Raw genomic sequence first — 26473 nt, 5'->3', positions numbered from 1 at the left:
CCTCGGTTTCCGCGGCAACGAGAACCACCATCAGAAGCGCCCTGTAGGGCTCCCAGGACTCCGTCCTGAGTAGCCAGACGCCCCGGACGTAGCTAGCGCGGGGCAAGTTCATTCCACACCCCAACGCTGCTTCGTTGTCACACTTTGAGTTACATTACATTACATTACAGGCATTTAGCAGACGCTCTTATCCAGAGCGACTTACACAACTTTTACATAGCATTTTACATTGTATCCATTTATACAGCTGGATATATACTGAAGCAATTCCGGTTAAGTACCTTGCTCAAGGGTACAACGGCAGTGTCCTTACCCGGGAATCGAACCTGCGACCTTTCGGTTACGAGCCCAGTTCCTTACCCCTTACCCACCGTGCTACACGCCGAGTGACTTCTCTTATCGACACACGATCGGCGAGCGTGCTCGAGACGAGCGGAAGGGACGCTAGGCGAAGACAGGCGACGGCTTCTGAACCTATCAGACGCCTCGACTCACTTTGCTCCGGCTCTGTGACTGCTGGAGGTGAGTCAGAGTGCGTGCAGTGTTAGACGGGTCCTAACCTCGCCGCTCAGAAGGAAAACATCCTCACAAGGTTGCTGCCATGTAGGGGCGACACAGCTCAGGAGGTAAGAGCGGTTGTCTGGCAGTCGGAGGGTTGCCGGTTCGATCCCCCCCGCCCTGGGCGTGTCGAAGTGTCCCTGAGTAAGACACCTAACCCCTAACTGCTCCCAACGAGCTGATCGGTACCTTGCATGGCAGCCTTTCACCGTTGGTGTGTGAGTGTGAATGGGTGAATGAGAGGCATCAATTGTAAAGCGCTATATAAATGCAGTCCATTTACCACGTAGTGGCAATGTTATAATACCGACAAAACAGTCTAGTGACATTGTGAGGACATTCTGCATTGGCTGGGCTCCCACAGGCCACCCTGATGAATATCGTTTAATTTACTCATCCTTCAGTAAGGGCGACGCACATTGACAATCTTTATCGATTAAAAAATTAATTTTCCAAAAATCTCTTTTCCAAGTCAGGACTTATCAGGACGGCAGCACAGAAAGGCCGATAATGGAATTGCAAGCAGTGAATAACACAGCAGGGTCAATACAAAAAAAGGTTATTGACAAATGACTAGGGTAAACAAGGGAAGCAAGGCCTTTAATTAGTATCGGCTACATGTATTGATTAAAGCTCCAGCACATCATTTCATTTAATCGAGTCCCTGGTAGGATATGACTGGAGGTCATGGGTGAGGACAAGCAGCAAGGCAGGGATTCAGTGTATTTCGTGAGCAGTTCTGAGACCCAGCCTTCAGCAGACAGAGTCCTTCCAAGACCCTTATTTATGCCACACAAGCCTATACACACACAAAGCCCACACATGCACACACACACGCACACAGATACACAAGAGCACATACACACAGATACAAACATTACCATGCCATGAGCGCGCACATACACACACACACACACACACACACACACACACATGCACACACCCGCACACACACACCCTGAGACCCAACCTTCAGCAGACCGAGTCCTTCCAAGACCCTTATTTATGCCACACAAGCTAGTACACACATAAAGCCCACATATGCACACACACACGCACACAGATACACACGAGCACATACACACACAAGACCCACATTCACCAGCACCGGCTCAAGATACACGACACATACACACACAAGCCACATATGCACACACACACGCACACAGATACACACGAGCACACACACACAGATACAAACATTACCATGCACACACACACACACACACACACACACCCTGAGACCCAGCCTTCAGCAGACTGAGTCCTTCCAAGACCCTATTTATGCCACACAAGCCTATACACACACAATAGCACACATGCACAACACACGCACACAGATACACACGAGCAACACCACAGACACATGCATGAGCCAAACATTACCACCTGACACGCACACACACACACACATGCACACACCCGCACACGCACACCCTGAGACCCATCCTTCAGCACAGACCGAGCGTGTCCACAGCCCATATTTATGCCAAATAAATACACACAAGCACACATACACACACACACACCTGCACACACACATACCTTGAGACCCAATCTTCAGCACAGACCGAGCATGCACATGGCCCTTATTTATGCCACATAGATACACACATGAGCACACATACACACATACACATACACACATACACCTGCACACACACACACACACACACCCGCACACACACACACACACACACACACACACACACACACACACAAAACACACACACCGCACACACACACACACACACCCGCACACACACACACACACACACACACACACACACACACACACACACGCACACAGACCGAGCGTGTCCACGGCCCCTATTTAAGCTGTTCTCAGACCAGGGCTGGGCCTCCCACTGAACTGGACCGAACCGCCCTCCCCATGTCTCTGACTGACACCTCCGTCCCATCCAGCCAGGCAGTGCAGCGCAGTGCGGGCGGCAGTGTAGTGCAATGGATAAGGAGCTGGTCTTGCAACCTAAAGGTCGCAGGTTCGATTCCCAGGTAGGACACTGTTGTCCGTTGTACCCTTGAGCAAGGTACTTAACCTGCATTGCTTCAGTATAAAACCAGCTGTATAAATGGATGCAATGTAAAATGCCGTGTAAAAAGTTGTGTAAGTCACTCAGGATAAGAGCGTCTGCTAAATGCCTGTAATGTAATGGTTAATGGCGTAGTGGGCTTATAAGACTGAGGTTCTATCCTGTACTGCTGCAGTAACGTCCAGCTACAGTGCCCTCCATAAGACTTTGGGACAAAGATATATATTTTTTCCCTTGACTTGGCTCCATACTCCACAATTTTTCCAAATTTGAAATGAAACAATTCACATGCGGTTAAAGTGCCCTAAAATAGGGTGGAGGGGGCATGCGCAAACCGTGCTGTAATTTCTACATGGTGGAAACCAAAATCTATAAAGTATACCCTTATATAGAAAAGCTCAGAATCTGCGCTTTAACTGCATGTGGATTGTTGGATTACAAATCAGAAATGTGGAGAGCAGAGCTAAATAAGGGAAAGAATAGGCTATGTCTTTTTCCCAAACATTATGGAGAGCACTGTATATAAATGAGCTGCATGCAAATGAGTTGCTGAGGAAAAGTGCCTGCTGAACACCATTAACTTACACTGACACACACATACACACAGATACACACACACACACAGATGCACAAACGCACATAGATACACACAAGCACGCATACACACAAAAGCACATACGCATACATACTCGCACACACCACACACAGATACACACGCACGGGTGCAAGCAAGCATGAACAAAGAATATAGCATCCACATATTCACATGCCTGCACACACACACACACACACACACACACACACACTCATTAGGGATTTCATTAGCATTTCACCACAATATCTGTCTGTTTTTCTGCCACAGTGCGGAGGAAGAGCCAAACCCACCATATGAATATTTCACATCCAACAGTGCACCATTTATAGTCACAGTAACGAGATTAATATCTAAAAAAAAATACACTCGCTATTAAACTGGTCCCCGCAGAACACCCGAAACTCAAGACCCCTTTCATCTCACTCGGTGGCATTCTGGTGACACTTCTGTCTGAGGATTTTTTTATATATACATTACTTTGTTTGGTGCCAAAGTGCATGTAGCGTTTGCTACAGGATAATAATAATAATGACATCAATAACACTTCTTAAAAAAAAAAAAGCATACACCTGTCCCAGAATACACCCAGGCCGCCGTGAAACTGGGAGAGATTCATCCTGGCCCTGACAGCGAATGACCTTCTGGCTAAAAATAATCAAGGCTTCCCCCCTTCCTTCCTCACCCCCCCCCCCCCCCCCCGCCCCCCGCCGTGAGCAAATGAGCGAATATTGTGCCGCGCGGCGTCTTGCGCACGAGGCGGAGATCGCGGCGGCGAAAGGTCACAACGTGGCGGAGAGAGAGAGAGAGAGAGAGAGAGAGAGAGAGAGAGAGACAGAGAGAGAGAGAGAGAGAGAGAGACAGAGGGAGAGAGAGAGAGAGGGAGAGAGAGAGAGAGAGAGAGAGAGAGAGAGAGAGAGAGAGAGAGGGGACGGCGAGTGTGGCCGTCTCATCGCTCAGCCGCACAGTTCAATCTGCACTTCATTTTCTCTTCCCCCCTCTCTCCTCCTCCTCTCCATCTATCCCCGTTTCGTTCTGTTCATCTGTTCCCCCGCCCCGCACAACCCTTCTCCATCACAGCTTTCACAGCCACCGTCCCTCCTCTTTTTCTTTCCGTCAATCCCTCTTCTCCTCTCTCTCCGCTTCTTCGTATCAACAACCCTGCCCCCTTCCTTCCAATACTACTTTGTTCTGTCCATCCTTTTCCCAGTCTCTGTCCCTTCTTCTGTCCTCCCATCAGCGGTTCCTAACCCCTGTTCCTGGAGATCTACCGTCCAGCAGGTTTTCTTTTCAACCCTAATTCTGCACACCTGATTCTATTAATGAGCAGCTCAATGCGATCTCTAGTTGTTGAGTGAGGAGTGCTTTCTTAGAGTTGGAGTGAAAACCTGCAGGACGACAGATCTCCAGGAGCCGGGCTGGAGATCACTGCCGTACATGTATCTCTCCTAACAGCCAATCACTGCACCCTCTTCCACTTTCTACTCTGGCACAAATGTTCCCATTTCCTGCCCCTAAATTTCAAATATTACCTCACCCCCCCAGAAGTGTGCACGGTGGGAAAAAATTGGGTGTTCGTGGGAACTACGTTTCCCAGAGGCCTGTAATTGTACACGGAACACAAGCAGCACTGTATGTGGAAACTTCTAGGCCCTGAGAGAGGTTGGGGGGGGGGGGGGGCGGGTGCAGTGGGTAGGGGGCAGAGGGATAGGGGGGTGTAGGCGGCCAGATATCATAAATTTTCCATCGCGTTCTGCCAACTCCCTCTTAAAGCAAAAATAAATAAATGAATAAAACGCAGCCCCGCAACGCACAGCACAGCAGAGCCATCTGGCAGCGAGAGGCTGGTCCTCCCTCTCCAGCAGGGCCGGCCCGCTCCGGTGCGTGGGCGGCCTGGACGTCTGAGGCGAGGGAAGGCGGGGTCATCTGGGCAGAGCCTGGCCTCCCAGAGGCACCGGGGTGCCCGAGGGGGAGCTCAGGGGAGCTCGTTAAGGCTTGGCGGAGGCGGACGACGTGTGGAGGGAGCGTCTGCGCGTCAGATAGAGAGGCTCGCGGTGCCAGCGTAGACGCCCTGAGCGCTAACCGCCAGCGAAGTGCCCCCACAGGCATCCGCGCTCTCTCTCTCTCACAGGCATCCGCACTCTCTCTCTCACAGATAAGATCCTTCGCGCTCTCTCTCTCTCACAGGCATCCGCACTCTCTCTCTCACAGATAAGATCCTTCGCGCTCTCTCTCTCTCACAGGCATCCGCACTCTCTCTCTCACAGATAAGATCCTTCGCGCTCTCTCTCTCTCACAGGCATCCGCACTCTCTCTCTCACAGAAAGATCCTTCGCGCTCTCTCTCTCTCACAGGCATCCGCACCTCTCTCTCACAGATAAGATCCTTCGCGCTCTCTTCTCTCTCAAGGCATCCGCACTCTCTCTCTCACAGATAAGATCCTTCGCGCTCTCTCTCTCACAGGCATCGCACTCTCTCTCTCACAGATAAGATCCTTCGCGCCTCTCTCTCTCACAGGCATCCGCACTCTCTCTCTCACAGATAAGATCCTTCGCGCTCTCTCCTCTCACAGGCATCCGCACTCTCTCTCTCACAGATAAGATCCTTGCGCGCTCTCTCTCTCTCACAGGATCGCGCTCTCTCTCTCACAGATAAGATCCTTCGCGCTCTCTCTCTCTCACAGGCATCCGCACTCTCTCTCTCACAGATAAGATCCTTCGCGCTCTCTCTCTCTCACAGGCATCCGCACTCTCTCTCTCACAGATAAGATCCTTCGCGCCCGTTGAAACGCTTCGCCTTCCGTAAACCAGTTATCTGCCCTCGGTATCGAGAATAGCGGTCACGCAGGCCGGCTAGCTCTCCCGCGCGACAGAGCGTCGCTAGCGTCGCACGGCTAACCGCATCGCTTAACGGACGGCCCGTGATTGGGCTTCCCTCCAGCGAACTCTCGGCCAATCGCAACGCCTGAACCACGCTCAGGCAACTCAGCCCCTGCCAACCCCCCCCACCACCCCCACCCCCACCCCTCCCCCACCCCTCACCCCTCAGACACCCCTGCTCTCATGAGCCTGAAGGAGAGTAATGAGAGAAAGAGAGAACGAGAGGGGGAGAGAGAGAGAGGGAGGGAGAGAGAGAGTGTGTGTGTGAGCGAGAGAGAGAGAGGGGGGGGTGTGTGTGAGAGAGAGAGAAAGAGGGAGAGAGAGAGGGAGGGAGAGAGAGTGTGTGAGACAGAGGAAGAGAGGGGGAAAGAGAGAGAGAGAGAGGGAGGGAGAGTGCGTGTGAGAGAAAGAGAGAGAGAGAGGAGGGAGAGTGTGGGAAAGAAAAGGGGAAGAAATAAAGAGCAAGAGAAAGAGAGATGACAGAAAGAGATGCCATGGCAGAAGAGCTTGGTTGCCTCTGTGGCATTTCGGTCGGGCGTGCCAAGCCTGGCGCTCTTAAAACCGCCCCGCCAAAAAGCTCCAATAGCGCGCCTGCTTCTGAACCGACAGAGTCGGCGCTCTTTTCAAAAATTCAATTCAACGTGCTCTTCAGTTTTTTTTTTGTTTTTTTTTGGGTTGTGTTTTGTTTTGTTTTCTACCGTGGCGGGAAGTCTGAGAGCGGGCGACGGGGTGCAGAATATGCGCTGCCAAGGTGACCCCCCCCCCACCCCGAAACGCGCACGCGCACGCGCACCCCCCCCTCCCCGGCACCCCAGCGAGCCCCCCCACCCCCCCATCACCCCATCCCATTAGTCCATCCTGACGGCATACAAGGCTATTAGCCTCTCAGCGCATTAAAAATGGCATTTCAAACACCCCATGCATAAAACATCAGACTGTTAGCTTTTTGTTTCTCTTTGCTAACGCCTCATTAAAGGACAGCGCTTACAGGAAGCAGGTGATCCAAGCTGCCTGGGACCCGCGAAGGGAAGCGTCACGCGCGCAAAACGGCGAGTATAATTTCGTATATTTATTCATCCGTGGCTGACAGGGATATAAACACGGTCTAATTTGCTGTTTGGAGGATTGTGGGTATCTTCCCATGACAGATTCCTGCTTTGTATAATGGGCCCAGCGGTTGCTGCATGAGTGCCCCTCTCCCAAGTCTACTCCGGGAATAGATCAGACACACAAATAATATTTTCGAGCGGTCGCCACTTAATCATAATCTCTTGTTCGGGAATGCAGATGGAATCTGGACATTCTTTCCCGCCCCAGGATAGAGAGAAGAAGAAGAAGAAGAAGAAAAAAGAAGGAAAAACACAAAAAATGGAATGGTTTTCGGGGGGAGCGATGGGCCCTGAAGGGGGCGAGGGGAGAGCTGGTGTGATTGGTCAAACGGATGTAGCCGCACAGCATGTGACCTGTGACACGCTAAACTGGGGCACTCGCCGTTCCTGTTCTCCGAGGTCCCCGGGTTCCAGGAAAGGCTTTTTCCGAAGATGGGAACCAGCAGGGTAGGAATGCTTAGCATCTGGGAATGATGTCACAGGCCAGGAGTCCACACAACCATACACATATACATTCACACACACACACACACACACGAACACACACACACACACGCACACATATGCCACACAAAGACACGCACATGTACGTGCACACACACATACCTACAAAGCCACATACGCGCATACACTGGTGCACTTAACCACATGGCTAAATACACACACACACACACACACACGCGCACACACAACCTCAGAAAACAGGAAATGGCGAGACTTCCTCATTCTCGCCCGAAGGCCACAGAAATAGCCTGGGACGGGCTGGCTCGGCCTGTCGAAACTTCGCCGCCGTCATCTCACTTCTTCAGAATGTGCGAGGGGAGGCCTGGCCTTGCCGCTGCTCCGCCGCCCAAATCCTGAGCACAAGCCCGGGACACTTATCCCCCAGGGCCTGGTTCCCACACTCCCCTCTCCCATGCCGACGATGACATCACAGACACTTTGATAAAAACGGAGAGAAACGTCAACGGGAGCGGATACAACGAATGGCAGCGTAATGCTGTTCAGTGGCGCTAGCTCGGCATTGCACCGCACCTGTTGCCCACGACTCAGACCCGAGATGCCGTACGGGGCGGCCTTCTGTCGCGCAGCGAAAACGTTTCAGCGCCAAAAGTGGAAGATCTTGTCAAAACCGCTTTTTTTTTTTTTTTTAGCCGGATAAATGTCAGCTGTCACAGCTGATTCACCACACGTTGAGGCAGACATTGAAGTTTCTTTTTTTTCATGTATAAAGATTAAAAAATGTTTCTAAAAAGATTTCTGCTCTATTGTTATACTCTACTGACGGTTTCTGTATCGCCCTTAATGAAGCTCCCAGTTGACTTCCATTCATTTTTTTTGGGCCGGTAATTGAGTATTGAACAGTCCTTTGTAGCAAAAAATACCCACAATCCACAGCGCGGCTGATCGCAACAAACTTAAGATTCGCTAATTGTTGCTAGCATTCTACGAGCGTTCCGGCTAATGCTAGCGCCTGACCCGTCTCTGCTGAAACCGTCTGTGATGACACTCGGCTCTACCTGTTTGCCGTGCTCTGATAGGCTGAGGCACGTACCTCCGCTAGCCCAGCTGACAGCACTCCAATCTATCCAATCCATCCCAGGGCACACACACCATTCACTCACACACCCATACCTCTGGGCAATTTAGAGTCTCCAATTTTGGACTGTGGGAGGAAACCGGAGTACCCGGAGGAAACCCAGGCGGACACGGGGAGAACACGCAGACTCCACACAGAAAGGCCCCAAGCCGAGATTCGAACCCCACGACCTTCCCCCACACCCTGAAGACCCGCCTGTTCAGGACATACCTCTCGCCCCGCTTCTCCACCCTGAATCCCATTCCCCCTACTCCCACATCTTTCCCCTATACTCCCCATTCCAAAATACTGTACCTTCCAAATGCTCGCTCTAGTGGCAACGGATTACCTATCGCCATGGTGTCATGGCCCAACCAATCGGCTTCGCATTCATCGCTACTTATGATGTTGGTGATTTATGAATCGAGGCTCTTCTTTTGCACCCATTGTAAGTCATTGATGATACAAGCGTCGGCTAAATTCCTAAAATATAGGCTAAATGTAAAAGGGAAATGTCCCGCCAGTTCACAGGTCTTTCAGACCCAGTACCCCGAATTCAAAGACTCAACCAAGCCGTACCAGGAAGTTACATCGCAAGCGCTGCTGACCAATAAAGCAAAACACAAAAAACGTTTTAGATATCCAATATTTCACAGCGGGGCGAACACAGATGATCAATGGCAGACAGCAGGGGGGCCCAGGAGTCCTGACTTCCCCCAACAGCACGAGGCGAAACCACCAGAGCGCAGAACTGCACTCGTATTAAAAGCTGGCACTTCATCAGGCTGTCAATCTCAAAAACAGAAACTAAATGAGGGTGCTGGGTAGTCCAGTGGGCCTCGAATGTGGAAGGTGGTTGTGCAGCAGTTATGCTGTAATTAAATTTTGCGATACACGACACAGGGACACATTTCACGTCACCATTGTTGCGCATCACAAAATCCGATAAAATATTTCGTCTCATGCTTGATGCGTATGAACGTTTGGTTTCAGTTTTCGCTCATTAAACATTTGTGCGTAAAAAGCAGCTCCTCATTGGAAAAATGAGCCCGTTGCATGGAAACAATTTTTTATGAATCAATATTTAGAGAGAGAATCAAAATATTTTGAGCGCAGACCTACGGCCAGCTGAGATCGAAGACTCAAATTTTTGTTACTATGGAAACGTATTCTTTAAAGAATTTTGAAGACAAAGCCATTATCTGCACCATCCCGTTTAAAACAAAACCCACGACAACGCTGTCTTCCACCACAGACCACACCCTCCTCAGGAGCAGACCACGCCCACACCCAGGCCCCTCCCACCATACCCCCAACAACACCGCTGTAGGTCAGCCCTTTTCTGTCTGTTACAGTGATGGAATGAAATGTCACTCGAATGGCAGTTAGTTTTTAAAACGTTTAAAAAAGCTGGTTCAGACGGCGTTCCCCCCCGGGGAACAGGACGAGACGCCAAGAGCTCCAGCTGCCCCGCATCACTTCCTGTATCATCCCGGGCTGGGGGCACAGCGTCCCAGATACGAAATATTCCCGAAATACACCGAGGAGACAATAATGAGACAAAAATAACAACTCGCTCATTTACAGTCATCATTAAACATTCATACTGCTGACTAATCCCACGCCCATGTTAATCACAGTGCGTAAACACTGAGAGCGACGCGACGGGCTTCCCTTCTGGAGTAGCCGTTATTCGTCTGTTCGTCACGCCGGCGACACCCTTCGAGTGTTCTGTTTGGGTACTCGGAGTGAGCAGACAGCTACCGTGGCACAAAAAAAAAAGTGTGGGAAAAAAAGGAGAAGAGAGAAAAAAAAGAAAAGGAAAAAAAAGAGCGGGAAATCATTTGACACCGTGCGCGGTTCCAAGGAAAACTGCGAGAAAGCGCCAGAATTTGCCTTATTGGACCACTGCAGGCGGGTCGCAGTTCGCTGGAACTGGCCCGATATGCAGCAACCTGGAAAAATAATGTGAGGTCATTTCTGAATGACTCAATCTCCTCCAGTTCTAGAAAATATCACAGCTAAAGCTGTAAAGAGAGTGAGAGAGAGAAGGAGAGAGAGAGGGGGGAGAGAGAGGACAGAGGGGGAGAGAGGGGAGAGAGAGGGAGAGAGAGAGAGTGAGAGAGAGTGAGAGAGAGGAGAGAGAGGGGGAGAGAGGGGAGAGAGGGGGAGAGAGTGAGAGACAGTGAGAGGAGAGAGAGAGAGAGAGAGAGAGAGAGAGAGGGGGAGAGTGATCTTGCACAACTAAAAACAAACCCATCTGACACTGACACAAAAATATGCCCACTATCACGTCACGTACAAACTTGTTTTCATACAACTGTAAAAACTAGTCTTCACTGGCTTGCATTGTGTAAACTGTTCAGTGGGGACAAGTGGTACCATTTTTTAGGCTTTTAGCATCAAAATGAAGCAACCCACCGCTGGTTGTAAGGGATGTGCACACGCATCAGAAACTGACTGCCGGCTTCCCACACATCCATTAGACGGCTGTTTGTGCTCTCTTCCGACCAAAACAATTTGAGTGAAATATCCACAGATTTAGAACCAGGGCCCTCTGATTAAGAGTCAAAGGATCGAGCCACGCGCTCACGCTGACGTACTCTTCAGCAGCTGCAATTACATTATCCATTATGTGACTGCAGTGGAGTTTGGAGACCTGGGCTGGCACACGAACGCATGCTAGGGACTGTGACGTCACAACCCTGGAGAACCAATCAGAGCGTGATTACCGCCCTTTGCCGTAGCTCGGCAGGCTCACGACATCACTTGACGCGCAGAGCAGCCAACAAGGGGCCATGGCTGGGGACCTAACCCCCATCCCATTAGCGGAGAAGGGTCAGGCCTAAAGTGGCTGAATTAGCACGAGGGCCCACTTGTGGGGAGCTCAAGCAGGAATGAGATCTCTTGACCCAGGGGTGAGATTTCTCGACCCGGTTCTAGCACCAGAGTGTGCTTCACAGAGGCACTGATTCAGACGGAAAGGGCACTTTCACTGCATACCGCTCCAAGCGCTTGCTAGAGACGGTACTAAACACGAACAACGCATCACTTGAGCCTTTGCAGCCCTGAACAGAGATGGAAACAACACTCCCTGAGCACAGCAGCTGGAGCCATTCCGGCTCCCACTAGAGGTGGAAATAATGCTCGCCGTGTAGAACAGCTGGAGCCATTCTGGATCTAGTGAGAGGTAGATGAAAGCAAGAAGCTGAGGCCACCCGTTGGGAAGCCACCCAGTACAATAATCTGGTTTGAGTAAGGCCTGAGACCTCTAGAAGGAGCCAGAATGGCTCCAGTATTAAGCTCAGGGAGGGTTAATTCCATCTCTGGAGAGGACTGAGGAGGGGTGTGAACGTCCTACCATCAGCTACCAGGGTGGGGCCTCTGTCTCCCATGTCTCTACTCAGCACCCAATGACACCCAGCGGCCAGCACCTCCCCCCTTTCTCCCCACTGGGGCAGCAGTGTTGTGTAATGGTTAAGGAACTGGGCTTGCAACGCAATGGCTGTGGGTTTGATTCCCAGCTAGGGTGATGCCACTGTACCCTTAAGAAACGTGCCTGACCTTAACCTATTTTTACACACAATCCAATGATTAATGGATTGTATGATTGTATATCCTGGAGGAAACAAGAGTGCCGAAACCTCCAGGCAGTAGAAATTAATCTGGTGCCAGTAGACGTGCGCATGTAGGCTACTGGAATAATTTCTACCATACGAGTCGTCTGGAACTGCGCAATCCATAAACAATACGCACACCAACATAAAAAACGCAGTTTATTACATATCTATAGACGTTACTTAACCAAATTGGCATAACCTGCCACGTGATGCTTCGCCTAAAAGTATATTCTAAAATGCATCGAAACGAGACATGATATTGCATTACTTGCAGCTGGAAAAACAACGTTGACCCGCATTGTTTCTGAAAAGATATAGACTGAAGTATTCACGAACACGACCACATAGCTGGTCAAAAACCAAATGACACTGTTGAAACACCCGAGTCGTATAAAGTAATTTACTAGCTATAACATCATAATTACACCACAGACTTTAGCTATTGGCTATACATCAAGTTTATCCTATTCATTTAGCCGTTCCGTTGTCCTGACTCTCACATCCAGCGGATGCCACGAGACCTGTATGATAGGAAAACATTAGACTCGGGGAATTACTGGTAAAGAATAGGCTAGAAGTTAATATGCACACGAATGTTCCTTGTAGAAGGAAAATAATACAAAAGAAAAGCAATCGCTCTGCTGAATCAGCAGAAAAGACTAGGAAAGTGCTTACTTCGACACAAACAATATACTGTTGCTTGTTGTAGTCAGCTAAGCTAAGCTACTTTTGCTCTCGCTGTAGATGATGAACAAACCCGTATGCTATGTCCCATACGAAAGTAGCAAACCGCGTGAAATCAGCATATCGTCCCGTCATTTCTCATGACCTGTCAATTGTCCATTTCCATTCACCCGTCACGCAATTTTCGGGAGCAATAACGTTAGTATAACGACGGACAACATCTTGTGTATCTGGCAAAGTGTATCAAGATGCATAAAACGAACGATTAGCAATTTAGTAATGTCACGGGACAAAAGTGAAGAAATAGTTTTTAAAAGTGTTTTGTTTCAACACGTCCAGTCCATACTGTAATAAAAAAACACATCACAGACACGAGGCAATATAGCCTACACATGACATGCGTAACGTTATCATATATCCTATATTTCAAAGCAGTTACATGCCGGTTTATCGGCTACAAAAAGAAATAGAAGTAATTTAGAAACTCACAATTTCTGCTAGTCCGTAGCTACTTCCTCCGTAGACGTTTTGGATGAGTGTTTCTCCAGCGAAGCGATCGCGTCCGTTCTTTGATATTCTACTTTCTTTCTTAGTTTACTATTTCGACACGTAGGCTACCTCAATGTCTTGCATCTCTTCCGAAACACAGAGGAAAAATGACCATGGAAAAGTGGATGCCCAATCTGGTGTGTAACGTGGCTGGCTGAACGTGGAAGCGCAACAGTTAGCTAAATGTAATAGGAAAATGTACCCTTTCTCATTGCCAAGCTTGAAGCTAGCCAGCTCGCTAAGCTATTTGTTTTTCAACTGAGGAGTGGCGCACTAGTTTGATTACTGCAATTGAAAGGTACGAGACAAAAACAACATTTGAACCAAAATGTCCTTTATTCTTATTGAAAGGCTGGATTACCTACCTAACTCCGCTTTCATTTGAAAATGAGAAAGTCCATTCGAAGACTTATCAATTCCATGTCGATACAGACTTCAGCACCCTTCACTCGCTGAGCAATTCAATATAACTTGTTAATGGAATAGTCCAATCCAAATATAGGGGACAAACTTTTGATTAAAATCACTTTGCCCACAAACCATTCAAGAACATTTAAATATTACAATCAAAATGGCAGTTTATTACTATTTACCTTCATCTTTATTATTGCGTAGGCTTACGAATATTTGTTATGAAGGTATAGTAGAACTACCATCTCCTTCTCACCCCTCGGCGGTGAACATAGATCTTTCCACACATGCATCTACAGTAGCCTACAGCAATGAGACATAATTTAACAAAAGGAAAGGATCCAGTAGCGTATAACAGTTTACCCCCGAGGTTTAACGGAGCGAAACCAAAGGTGGGTTCAGAGTGATGGGAGCGTTAGTTTGAAATTTGACTTGGACAATGAATTTAGCTTCATATTTAGATACAGTGGCCAAGCTACAGTTATTAACGACTGCATTTAAATATCCACCTTGAATATCGACTTGATGCTGAGAGAGCTATTGCCGCGATGCCAAAACCTTCCGTCGCTTGAATGTACTGACGTAAATATACGAGTGTGAGAGGAAACTGTGAAGCATCATGATATCTTTTCTACATGAGGCTTGTCTGATTGACTTCTCTCCTGATAGCTTCTAACTCCACACACGACGTCTGACCCTTGAATAAATAAAAAGGGAATAAATAAATAAAAAATTTAAAAGACACCCTTGTAACGCTTGCTCCGAGCAAAACGCAAGGAAATGCTGTGCCTAATTCTGTTAGGCAGGCTTAACAGGAGGCTTTTCAAAAAATCATTGTTTTTATTTTTATTCTTTATTTTTATTAAACCATGAAGCTCACAACAAACAATAAAGTCAGGTCTGTTATCAAGAAGTGCAGTTTTTTAGCGACTTCTCTGCCCCCTTTTTATACTTCCTCTCTGATCCACACAAATCAAACATCACGCGGCTGCGCGCACAGCCGCACGCGGAAAGAAAAGACGCCTCTCAGTCATTTTTCACACCACGTCGCTGTTGGATAATTCTTCTTGTAATTAACAAGCCGTGCAGACGACTGAAGGTCACAATCTATCAGTAGCACAGATTCATCAACTACCATGCCATCCCATACCCCTACATTTCCATACCCTCCGTTTCACAAAAAAGAAACCAACTAAAAAAGCAATGAATAAATAACATAAAATATAATCATTAAATTTATATATATGCACATATATATATATATATATATATATATATATATATATATATATATATTCCCTCTACAATAACATTCACTCATTCAAGTCCAGAGGGTCTGATACAGGCTATTCGTCTGTTTTGCTTGTTCCAATTTTGTATTCACAAGAGCGAGTTTATATCCGCGTCATCAAAACTCTGGACTTTATCTATGAAATAATGCGTAAAATATTGATATTTGACTTTATTATGGCAACATGAAATAATTCGCAAATCTTTAGCATGTCAACTGTAGTTCTACTGAGCAGACGCCCAGGCGGAATGATGAGAATAAGCATCGAATTGATTGCCAGGTCCAGAGTAGAGAAGTCATTAAAGTCCTGCTGCTTATTCACAGAAGACGGCGTTAAAAATAGGAATGACTGAGTCAAAAAGCAAACAGAACCCGCGCGGCTCTCTTTGTGCGTAACCTGGAGATGGGGGGGGGGGGGGGGGGGGGGGGGGGGGGCGCTTATTCATAAAGTCTATTGGCCCGGATGCCAGACATATTAATGGATCTATTATGGTGCAAGTTTCCATGCTGTATTTATCAAACTAATTCACTTCAACATTTCACTGCGAAAGCAATTATTCAGTCCTGATGTTTTCTATTTAATTAGTATTTAACACATAGACTTCCAGTAAACAATTTAACAGGTCACAACTTTGCAAGTTTTATGAACAGATACTTGTAACACAACATTTAAAATATATATTATGAACAAAGTTAAACACACACATACACAGACACATACACACACACACACACACACACACACACACACACACACACGTGCATACACACACATATCCTGTCATTGGGTTCCTGCAAACGAATGTTTCATAGCAATGTGAAATTGTGAGAACTGGAAGGAGGGGGGGGGGGGGTGCAGTACAACAAACCTTCCATGCTGAGAGACTGTCCTAATAATGACAATAATGTCTTATTCATGAGAGCCTTCAAGAAACTCAAGGTTGCCCCGTGTTAAAAAAAAAAGAAAAAATCAATACAATGCAATTCAAGTCAATTCAACTCTGTTTCTGCTGTGAGAGGTGTTGGTGGGCCTGTAGGGGGCAGTCGTCCTATTGGGCCAAAAAGAACATTTACACCATCTGACATTTTTTGCTACATTACGTGATAAGCGATTGAATGACAGCTGGAGACCGTTCTTGGGGGCCCTGTACGGAGCGTGTTACTGTGAGCTAATCCACGAGTGAACTGACGTTGGTGTGTACAGCCAGCTGGCTCATTCAGCCAGGGCAATGGGAGGAAACACAAAACCTACATTCACCCTGGCTCTCTGGGGCCAGAATTGCCCACCCCTGCTCTTGGCTAAAAAAGAAATCAAATGCCTTAGCACAGTGATGGGGGCACTGTAATGTATAGAGGTAGAGCCATGCATATCATGTGTTAAATTGAATGTTAGTGAACGTTAAACTCAGTCAAAATGAGAATCTGTATAAAGTATCATTTAAACCATAAAATAAAATAGTTACATTTTTTAATTTCTTCTAAAAAAAAAAAGGGCATTCTTTAATGTCGTTGTGCGCTCTTTATTTTAAAGAAGGTATCGGTTCAGGCACTGTTTACATGCTGGCACCATTTTAAAAGTGCTGATGTACCCATCGGTATCGTCTAAATCAAAATGATACCCATCCCTACCCTCCACTGCTTATTAATGTCCCAGCTTCCAGCCAGTCTGTGTTTTAGAAGGCCTTTAACTGGCCTATCTTCAATTTCCAGCACCTGGGGTCTGTATGACCCAGCAGGATTACTGAGGTAGCTGGATAACTGCACTGAGTAAAACCCTGAAGCCTCCCAAATCTGGAGCATGGACTGAAGTTTAAAAAAAAATTTTTTTTAAAAAGAGCTGGTTTTCTGGTTTTTAGTCAGCGCAGTTATATCCAGCTCAGTAATGATCCTTGGTGATACAGACCCATGAAAGGCACAGACCCCCCCAGTTCCTGGGAATAGAAGATAAGCTACACAGGACTGGGAGAGAGAGTCAGAGTCCAATTCTAGTTGATGTGTCACAGCAGCAGGTCCGAGAAGCTTTGGCCATATCCAGTTTGGAGGTGTGATGAATAGTCAATTTTAGCCATGCTTCTCCAACAAAGCCAGAAGCCAAAGAGATTATGGATCCATCAGTTTATCTTGCTGTAAAGTTCTAGTGCAGCCAAAATGAACCAGCATAATTATGTCTTTTGATGTCTCCAAAGCTATGTGTTTTGCTACAGAAGTACAGTTTTAAATCTCTGTCTTTAGGAAGTTAAGATTGTTGTATTACTTATTTTAGCGGTGTAGTGTTTAAATACTCCCTATAAGAGACTGGTGTTAGTGGTGTAGTGTTTGAATTCTGTCTATAAGGGACAGAAAAGCACCATGTACCCAGTGGTACTGAGTAAAATGCATCCTAACCCCAAGCTCACTCTTTTCAAAGGCAGGCTGAAGATAATTCATTAATGAAAAAAGAAGACTTTCCGTTAGTGCTGCGTGAGCCATGTTTGGGTTAAAGTCGAAAGGAAAATTTACATTTACATCATTTGGCAGACACTTTTATTCCGTAGCGATTTACAAAAGTGCTTTGAATTACAGCACAAGATGGCTTCACATCTGTCTAGCAAGCGAAACCCTCAAGAGAAATAACTACTGTCCAAACAAAAAAGTTTGCTTAAAAGTATAGAGAAGGGGTAGAGATGTTTTAATTTAAAAATGGTATTAAACATGGAACAAGTTATGGAAATACTAAATTTATAAACACATTTTGATGGTTTTAAAACAAAAATTAAGAAATACACTATATGACCAAAAGCAACTCACGGTCCTCGAGGGCCGAGAACTGCTGGTTTTCCACCCTGGCTTTGCCTGGGAGTCATGTGTGAAGACAGTCTGGCCAATCAGTAGCACTAATTACCTGGGAGAAAAGAAAACCAGGGCTGGATTTAAGGGCCAGAGTTGATGATCCCTGTCCTATGGAGGACATATGGGCCCTATTGGGCTCTTATATACTCTGTTAGAGTTGAATTAACGCTGGCATTGTACTGCGTGCTACCAATGTTAGTCACTGTGATCTTGGAAGGTCCCATGGCACTTCTGTTAAGATTAGGGTCTGCAGACTTACAAAAAGGGACAGTGAGTCTGTGAAGCTTCAGTCACTTTTTCCACCCTGTCAACCTCCAGTAGCAGGTCTAATGATGGAGTCCGACAACTCACGTGGTAAATGGCACAAGAGTGATTATCCGCATTAAAGTAGGATAAAGGGAGGTGCACGTCCTTTAAAAAGAACACATTAATGTGCACCTGGCAATGTAAGGACTTCTAATCACTGACACTTGATGAGGAGTGTGTGGGAAGGAAATTATCTTCAAAGCTCTTCTTTGTCCTGGTTCCTCCATGCATGTTATTGATAAAGGTTGCTTTCCGTACCTAATTTTAGACTGGAGCACAGGCTGCCTCAGGTGTTGCAATCCAACATGCAGGCATTTTAATAAATGGCCATTGAATGAGACGACTGATTCACAGCCAGTCATGGAACCTCAGTCTTCATAAATTCATGGTTTGAGATTGCGTACAGTACGTTTTATTACCTGTTCTCTTTTCTGTGAAGGAGAAATGCTTTCATGGGTAGGATTCTTCCAGCTTCTTAGCATGCCTAAAAGTACAAAAAAAACAAACAAATGCAGACGGCCATTACTATGACCCAAACCAAGTCGTGCAGCCTCACCACATCCCAGCATGCATTGCTGTAGAATGCGACTGAGGTGGCACTATTATCGATACATTTTTCCATAAAATGTTAAAATATGTTGCAGTACATTGTGGTGTGGTGGCCATTGATTTTCTACAACTATCCCCTGTTAGAAAAAGCCTCTTACATTATTACATTGGCCAGCAATTACAAATGTCCAGGCACAACAAACCATGTTCAGTGTTATTAAAGTGTTTGGAGGCACGGATTCAAATGAGATGAAAACACATGAAATGGCCAAATTGGGTTGCCAGACATTTAGTATGTGGGAGAAGTGAGCCACGTGTGCGGAAAGTGGTCGTGGGACTGTTGGAGGGGAGGGGGGGGACGCTGGCGCTGCTGACAGAGAGACAGGACAGAATTTTGCTTACCGTCAAACAGCATAATTACATTTTAAATGGGAACTCAGTTACTGTGAAGTGGATATTTCTGGGGATCCATGGAAGCCATTAACAAGAAACAGTAACACTTGTACAGGCATAGCAAACACACACACACACACACACACACACGCATGCACATATACACTGACACACACACACACACGCATGCACATATGAACTGACATGTATAGACACACAGACACACATGCACACACACACACACATTCACATGCATGCGCACACACACACACACAAACATATGTACTAACATGTATATACGCACAGACATGCATGCGCACACACACACACACAAACATATGTACTAACATGTATATACGCACAGACACGCATGCACACACAAACACACGCACACGCCACCATTGCACGTGTATACACACACACGCACACACACACACACACAAATAAACACAGACTAAGCCAAGGGAATATTAGCCCCATTTCCTGAATCTGAATTTTGTTGAGCAAGTTTAAGAAATCCTGACACATCGGTGTTCAGTTGCAAACATGCAAGCATTGATCAACTCTTAAATACCCCTGTCACTGAAATTGCCTTAGAATTGAATTGATGGATGCAACAAATTTTTTGGTGACCACGGAGAACAGTGTCAGTTTAATATACATGAGCCGTTCCCTTAAAAAATACTGCTGTTTATTCTATTCAAATTCAACTGCTTGTCAAGTCAGCCTCGCCCCACAAAAATAATTAGACACGGACATCAGGTTTCATTTGCAGCCAGTGAAAAAGAAGTACAACTTACACTGGATTTCCTACTTCAGACAAATCCCCATTTCACGTTTTCCCTATCACTATGTTTTATTTATTATTTATTTTAAAAAATACAGACCAGCAAGAATGTTGTGATTCTTAGGCATAACATTTTTTTTTGCAATATTGTACAGGACAAAAATATAAGAAATTCCAACAAAAACACGCAGAGTGGTCAAGCTTAAACTGTGTTGCAGGTCTACCAGCCAATTCCAGCAAGTGTGAGACTGAATCATATATAGCCTGTTAGCTTGACCTCCTCTTCTGTTCTCATTAATGGTGGATATTGCTTTGGCGTGTCAGAATGCAGGGGGCAATTCCCTCTCTTCTCATCCTTCTGCCCAGTGCATGATGGGTATTCCTCGAGGGATATCTCACTGGAGGGTCAGACCCCCGGACTGTAGGTGATGTATGCGGGGTCAGAATGGGGACCTCTGTGTGGACAGCTCAGAGTCTTCAGAAAAATGTGTACTTTTGTGTACGTCATGGTATACACACACACACACATGCACGCACACACGCATGTGCACACACACACAAACATGCATGCACGCACACACACTCACATACACACGAGCATGCACACAAACACACACGCACATACAGACATGCATGCACACACACACACTCACATACACACATGAGCATGCACACATAGATGCACACACACACATATGTGCATGTACCCATGCCACACACAGGCATGGACACACATGCATGCATGAACACACACACACACATACGAACATGCATGCACACACAGGTAAGCTAAATAACCTGTTTGCAGTGGCCCAACACATTGCAGCGCTCCATATTACACTGTACCAGGTACAAAAATCACACGGTTAAAAAGTGTCTCCCTTCCCTTGTTTTCGATTTTTAGTCTCAGTGTTGGGCCGCCGCACTTCTAAGAGCAAACAGGGGCTGGGGGGGGCTTCAATTAAGGTGCTGCGAGTGTAAATATTTCACTTACTGCACTGTGACTTACTGCCATGCACACAATGGGAGCGCCTAGCTTCACAGGCAGGGGCGCCGGGAAACAAAATAATATTTGGAAATGTCACGGACGTTTCAGCCGTGCTGAGGCAGACCTACGGCTCTACACGGAGCCCTGTTTTCACAGGCCAGGGAGCGGTAACTCACGGAGGAGGTGAATTAAAGCACGTTCAACTCAATTTCGGGTAATTTCCTCCAGAGACCGCGTGGTGCGCCTGCGCAGCGCGGCTGAGAGGAGTTGGGTTTAATTACCCACAGCCATGGCGGGTTTGGATTAGTGTAGCACAGTGGGTAAGGAACTGGGCTTGTAACCGAAAGGTCGTAGGTTCGATTCCCGGGTAGGACACTGCCGTTGTACCCTTGAGCAAGGTACTTAACCGAAATTGCTTCAGTATATATCCAGCTGTATAAATGGATGCAGTGTAAAAATGCTGTGTAAAAAAGTTGTGTAAGTCGCTCTGGATAAGAGCGTCTGCTAAATGCCTGTAATGTAATGTAATGTAATGGATTAACCCCTTAAGGGAGTAAGATCACAAACATCGCATGTGATCACAATGTTCTTAAAGGTCCAGGTAGCTGGATTTAAATTGTGGTTATGTTCCCCAGAAGTGAGAATTGATTGTCTCCTTAATGTCTCTTTCAATTTCGTAACCCAGTTATAACCATTAAATTGTAATAAACACTAGATTATTAGATTATTGTGACCTGCTCAGCAGACAAGGACTGGGCGGGCGTGTATCCTGCGCTCATTAATATTAATATCTGTAAGACACATCATGTGTAAACCATTCCTCATTGCTGGCTAGGTTAGAGCCGGTTAGTGCAGACTGTCCCAATGCAATAAAATTACACTACCAGGCAAACGGAAAAAAAGCAACATAAACTGGGCTTTGCCATCGTATCGTAAAACATGAGGATTAATTAATGTGTAATAACGTTGTAACACTGAGCCACTGTACACGAACATTAGAATCTATAGCAGTCTCAAACTCCAGACATTACATCCGAATAAAGAAAGTCTTTGATTCCGCATGTATGAGCTTGAAAGCTGATTAATTAATCACTAGCTAACGGTAGGCCTAATTACAGGCCCTACTTGTTCTGTGACAAGTTCCAAAAAAAAATGGACATGGCAAATACTAACTGTACAGGTCACTGTAATATTATGGGTAAGGCAAATACTGACTGTACAGGTCATCGTAATATTATGGGTAAGGCAAATACTAACTGTACAGGTCATTGTAATATTATGGGTAAGGCAAATACTGACTGTACAGGTCATCGTAATATTATGGGTAAGGCAAATACTAACTGTACAGGTCATTGTAATATTATGGGTAAAGCAAATACTAACTGTACAGGTCATTGTAATATTATGGGTAAGGCAAATACTAACTGTATGGGTTATTGTAATATTATAGGCATAGCAAATATTAACTGTACAGGTTATTGTAATATTATAGGCATGGCAAATATTAACTGTACAGGTTATTGTAATATTATAGGCATGGCAAATATTAACTGTGCAGGTAATTGCAATATTGCAGTGCCCGTGGGCTCCAGAAATGCTTGAGAAAGTTTTTGTGCAACGGGTCACACCATTACACGAAGCTTGTGTATATCTGTGTAGTCTATAAATATGAGCTTGCCCTGTGTAACCAGGCAACAAATCTAGCAGTCTGCCATAGCTGGTTCAGTAAAGACGTTCCCATAGCTCTCCTAAATCCTTTCGCGTCTCCTTCAGCCTTTCCAAATTTATTTAATAAAAATGAAAGTAATTTAAGTCTCTGCGATTCTGGGCTTAAGACTCAACCACGATGATATTACAAAATATCCCCAAAAAACATATCTCCTCAGGGTCAACTGGAAATCCTATTTTATCCTTTTACTAAAATTGCTTTGGTGCTACGCTAAATCACCCCATGTACTGTATGCAGCACTTTTAGAGGGTATAAACTATGATTTAGAATAGAATAGAATACTATGATTTAATACAGTGATGAACATAATGTTGTGTCTGCTTTCTGTTGAAAAACAGTCTCTCGTTAACCTACCCATTATTTCAGGAATAATTATGAAATGATCATAGACATGCTTATTAATTAATCTGTAAATTAACTTTCCCAACTCTTAAGTGCTCTTCAGAGAAACCATCACCAAGTTTTATCACATTTCTCCCCTCTTTTTTGCCTTTACATGTATTGTTGTGTGAGCTGTTCTTATATGCTGAGTAGATTGTCCTGCTTTTGTCATGTCTCTTCTAAAATAAAGTTTCAAATACACATTCTTAATAAAATAACAAGACATATTTCTAATATTTCACTATTGAATCATCAAATATTATTATCCCTTATAATTCCCTATATAAGATACTTGTTGGCATATTTATAGCATTTTCTCTGATGAAGATTGGATCTGCAATAAATGTATGAAATTTAGATTTTATTATTCTGTATGAGTGACACTGGTACCACACTGATATAGCTCCTATAATACTGAGGAAAGTGCTTACATTTTCCATTTGCATCATGGGAAATTATTTACATCCTAGAGAGCCTTGCGGTTACCCATAGTTCCGGAACACATTTTGCAAAACACAAATATGCAAAACTTTTTTTTTTTCTCTGAACAGTCCTTATATATATATATATATATATATATACACCTTTTACATGCTCTTCTATAGTCTTGAGGTACTCAGTAAGGGTTTATCTGTTCACCTTGGGGACTACACTCAGCCTTTGGTTTCCTTAAGATTACTTTGAGAAAAAAAGGCCCCTTGCGTAGTGCAGACAGTCTCCTCAGTAGTGTTTAATCTTCGAAGTTGAAAGCAGCCAATCTTGTGGAGTGAACATCTTGCACCAAAGGCAGGCCCTGAAGCTCACTAAATCTGGTTTTATGTGGATCTTTTATTTTTATTTATTTATTTATTTTTATTATTTTTTTTTTTTTCAAAAATGTGCATGAATCCTGGAGTTTGTGGTGTTGGGTCCCTAATATGGCAAGTTAGCGAAAGGTTGGTGAAATTTAGGCATTCAGGTGAAAACTCGGCTACATGTGGATGAAAATGAAAGTTTGTTAGCTGACTAGGGCATATCCAGGCTATGTCCAGGTAAAATCTGAGCTATATTGGGGTTAACTTTGTCTGTTTATGTCAAAACACCTCTAAACCTAGATTTTCACCCATCCAGATGTCAAGATTTCGCCTTTTGCTCTCTGGGTAAGCTTGTGAATAAACAGCAAGCATTATACTTGCATTTACCCGTAAGTCTGTGTTAAGGACAAAAACTGCTTGAATGCTGCTTCTATACCTGAACAACTCCCATCATGCAACCGGTGAACAAACACATACTAATGACTGCCCCAGCCTGAAACATGAACTCTTCCCAGAGGTTGAAAATCCAGGTTCAAATTTTTTTTTTTAACCTTTACTTTACCAGGCCGGTCAAAGAAGAACATATTCTTATTTACAGTGACATCCTGACAAGATGCCGTGAACTGTCCTGATGGTGAGAAGTAGAGCGTAAAAGGAAAGGAATTAAATAACCACAACAGCATTACAAATCTATACACAGACCCCACACACGGTTATATCCATACAGTAATACAGTCATCAGTGGTAAACTGCCCTGTTCCTGGAGACCTATCGTCCCGTAGGTTTTCACTCTAACCTAACAGAACACGCCTCATTCGACAGCATCTTGTTCAGTTGCTAATTAGTTAGGAAGAATTTTTTCACACAGAGAGTAGACAATGTGTGGAATGGCCTACCAGGTCATGTAGAGGCAGAAACTCTGGGGATTTTCAAGGCTAGGCTTGACACAGTGTTAGATACCATCTAGTCTTTAGGTAATCAGAGCACTAATTTAGTCAGGAAAATGGCATTGTTGGGCTGAATGGCCTGTTCTCGTCATTATATTATGTTATGTTAGTTAAATTGGGTGTGCCAAATCAGGGTTGAAATGAAAAACCTACAGGATGGCCGATCTTCAGGAACAGCGTTGGTTACCACTGATACAGAAGCACTGAGCAGGTAGCTGGAAAAACAATAGGGCAAGCGAGGACATAGGCAGCTACTATAGCAACGGAGGGCAAAGTAAAGTAAAAGTCCTCTCCAGTATTTTGTTCCAATTACCTTGCTCATTAGGACAAATTCTTCAGCCAGGGGAGGGGGTAGAAGGTATCAGTGAAATGAGCTGGCTGAGTATGTGGGTGGAAGAAGCACATGGCAGGACTTTTACACCTTGAGTCCCGGACTTTCCACCTCTGACACTTATCCAAGTTTCTTGAGAACAGACAGTGAGAGAGAGAGAGAGAGAGAGAAGGTAAAACTCACAGGCTATGTACGTGACATCCAGGCTGATTTGGTCATCTGCTGGTGGAAACTGTGCTGTTAAGCTGGAGAAATGGCGAAATATGATCTGGTTTCGAACCTTCGGGGACATTGCACTGTACCCGTGGAGATACACACCATGGGCCTGATTTAGTAAGACCTTCAGCACACGGAAAACCTTTTTAGCATACGCAAAACCAATAGCATGACCAATGATTGGTCATGCTATTTGTTTTGCACCAATCATTAGTTGTGTTACTAGCTACACGTGTGCTAAAAGGCTTAGTAAATCAGGCCCAATGTCGCAGAAGAAAATGAGTAATGAGCACTGATAAATACGATCAGGCATTCCAGATTGAGCGAGAAACAGTTGGGGGAAAAGCTTTAAAAATATTCTTAACAAACCAGAAATAAGTAAAAATAAACATGTAAATACACACTGTAACATTTTAAAGGAACCACTTTTTGAATACCTGCTGAAATATGTCTAGTTTAGTGGAAACACAGTGGAAACTCCTGTAAACATATCCGGGGGGGTGGGGGGGGTGGAGAGAGATTTGTACCTCAGCTGTCAATGCTGAGCGGGGGAAGCTTTGTGAGCAGAGGCACATCTAATCGTGTGGATTTGGGCGTCGCACTCTCAGTCTCAAACTGAAGATGTCGCTGTCCCATGATGCTCGGAGTCTGGGTATTTCAGGGATCGGCGCCGTCGTGTCGGAGCAGAGCAATCCTAGCAATGACATTTCCGCCTAATTCCCAGGTCCACACTGATTGGCTGTTCACTTAAGGGATTTCGGAGCAGACGCTGACACATACGAGCACCCGCACAGCCAAGCACACACACACACATACACACACACGCACATGAACACACACACATGCACACACACACACGCACACACACGCACACACACACACGCACATGAACACACA

At 45.5% G+C, this 26473-nt stretch overlaps 1 protein-coding gene across 2 annotated transcripts in view; it reads right to left on the bottom strand.

The window, feature by feature from the left end:
• LOC135236894 (hippocalcin-like protein 1) overlaps nucleotides 1-14098 on the bottom strand; it is a 50437-nt gene extending 36339 nt beyond the window's left edge. The window contains exon 1 of one of the 2 annotated variants that reach the window (XM_064303493.1): nucleotides 13990-14098. The gene's annotated coding sequence lies outside the window, so the exon portion shown is untranslated. Of the gene's footprint in view, nucleotides 1-13564 lie in introns of both variants that reach the window. The other variant, XM_064303484.1, reaches the window with a different exon arrangement.
• Nucleotides 14099-26473: the final 12375 nt, after the last annotated feature.

Source organism: Anguilla rostrata, chromosome 1 (assembly GCF_018555375.3).
Source record: "Anguilla rostrata isolate EN2019 chromosome 1, ASM1855537v3, whole genome shotgun sequence".
Lineage (NCBI taxonomy): Eukaryota > Metazoa > Chordata > Actinopteri > Anguilliformes > Anguillidae > Anguilla > Anguilla rostrata.
This window is presented reverse-complemented; position numbering and strand designations above follow the sequence as displayed.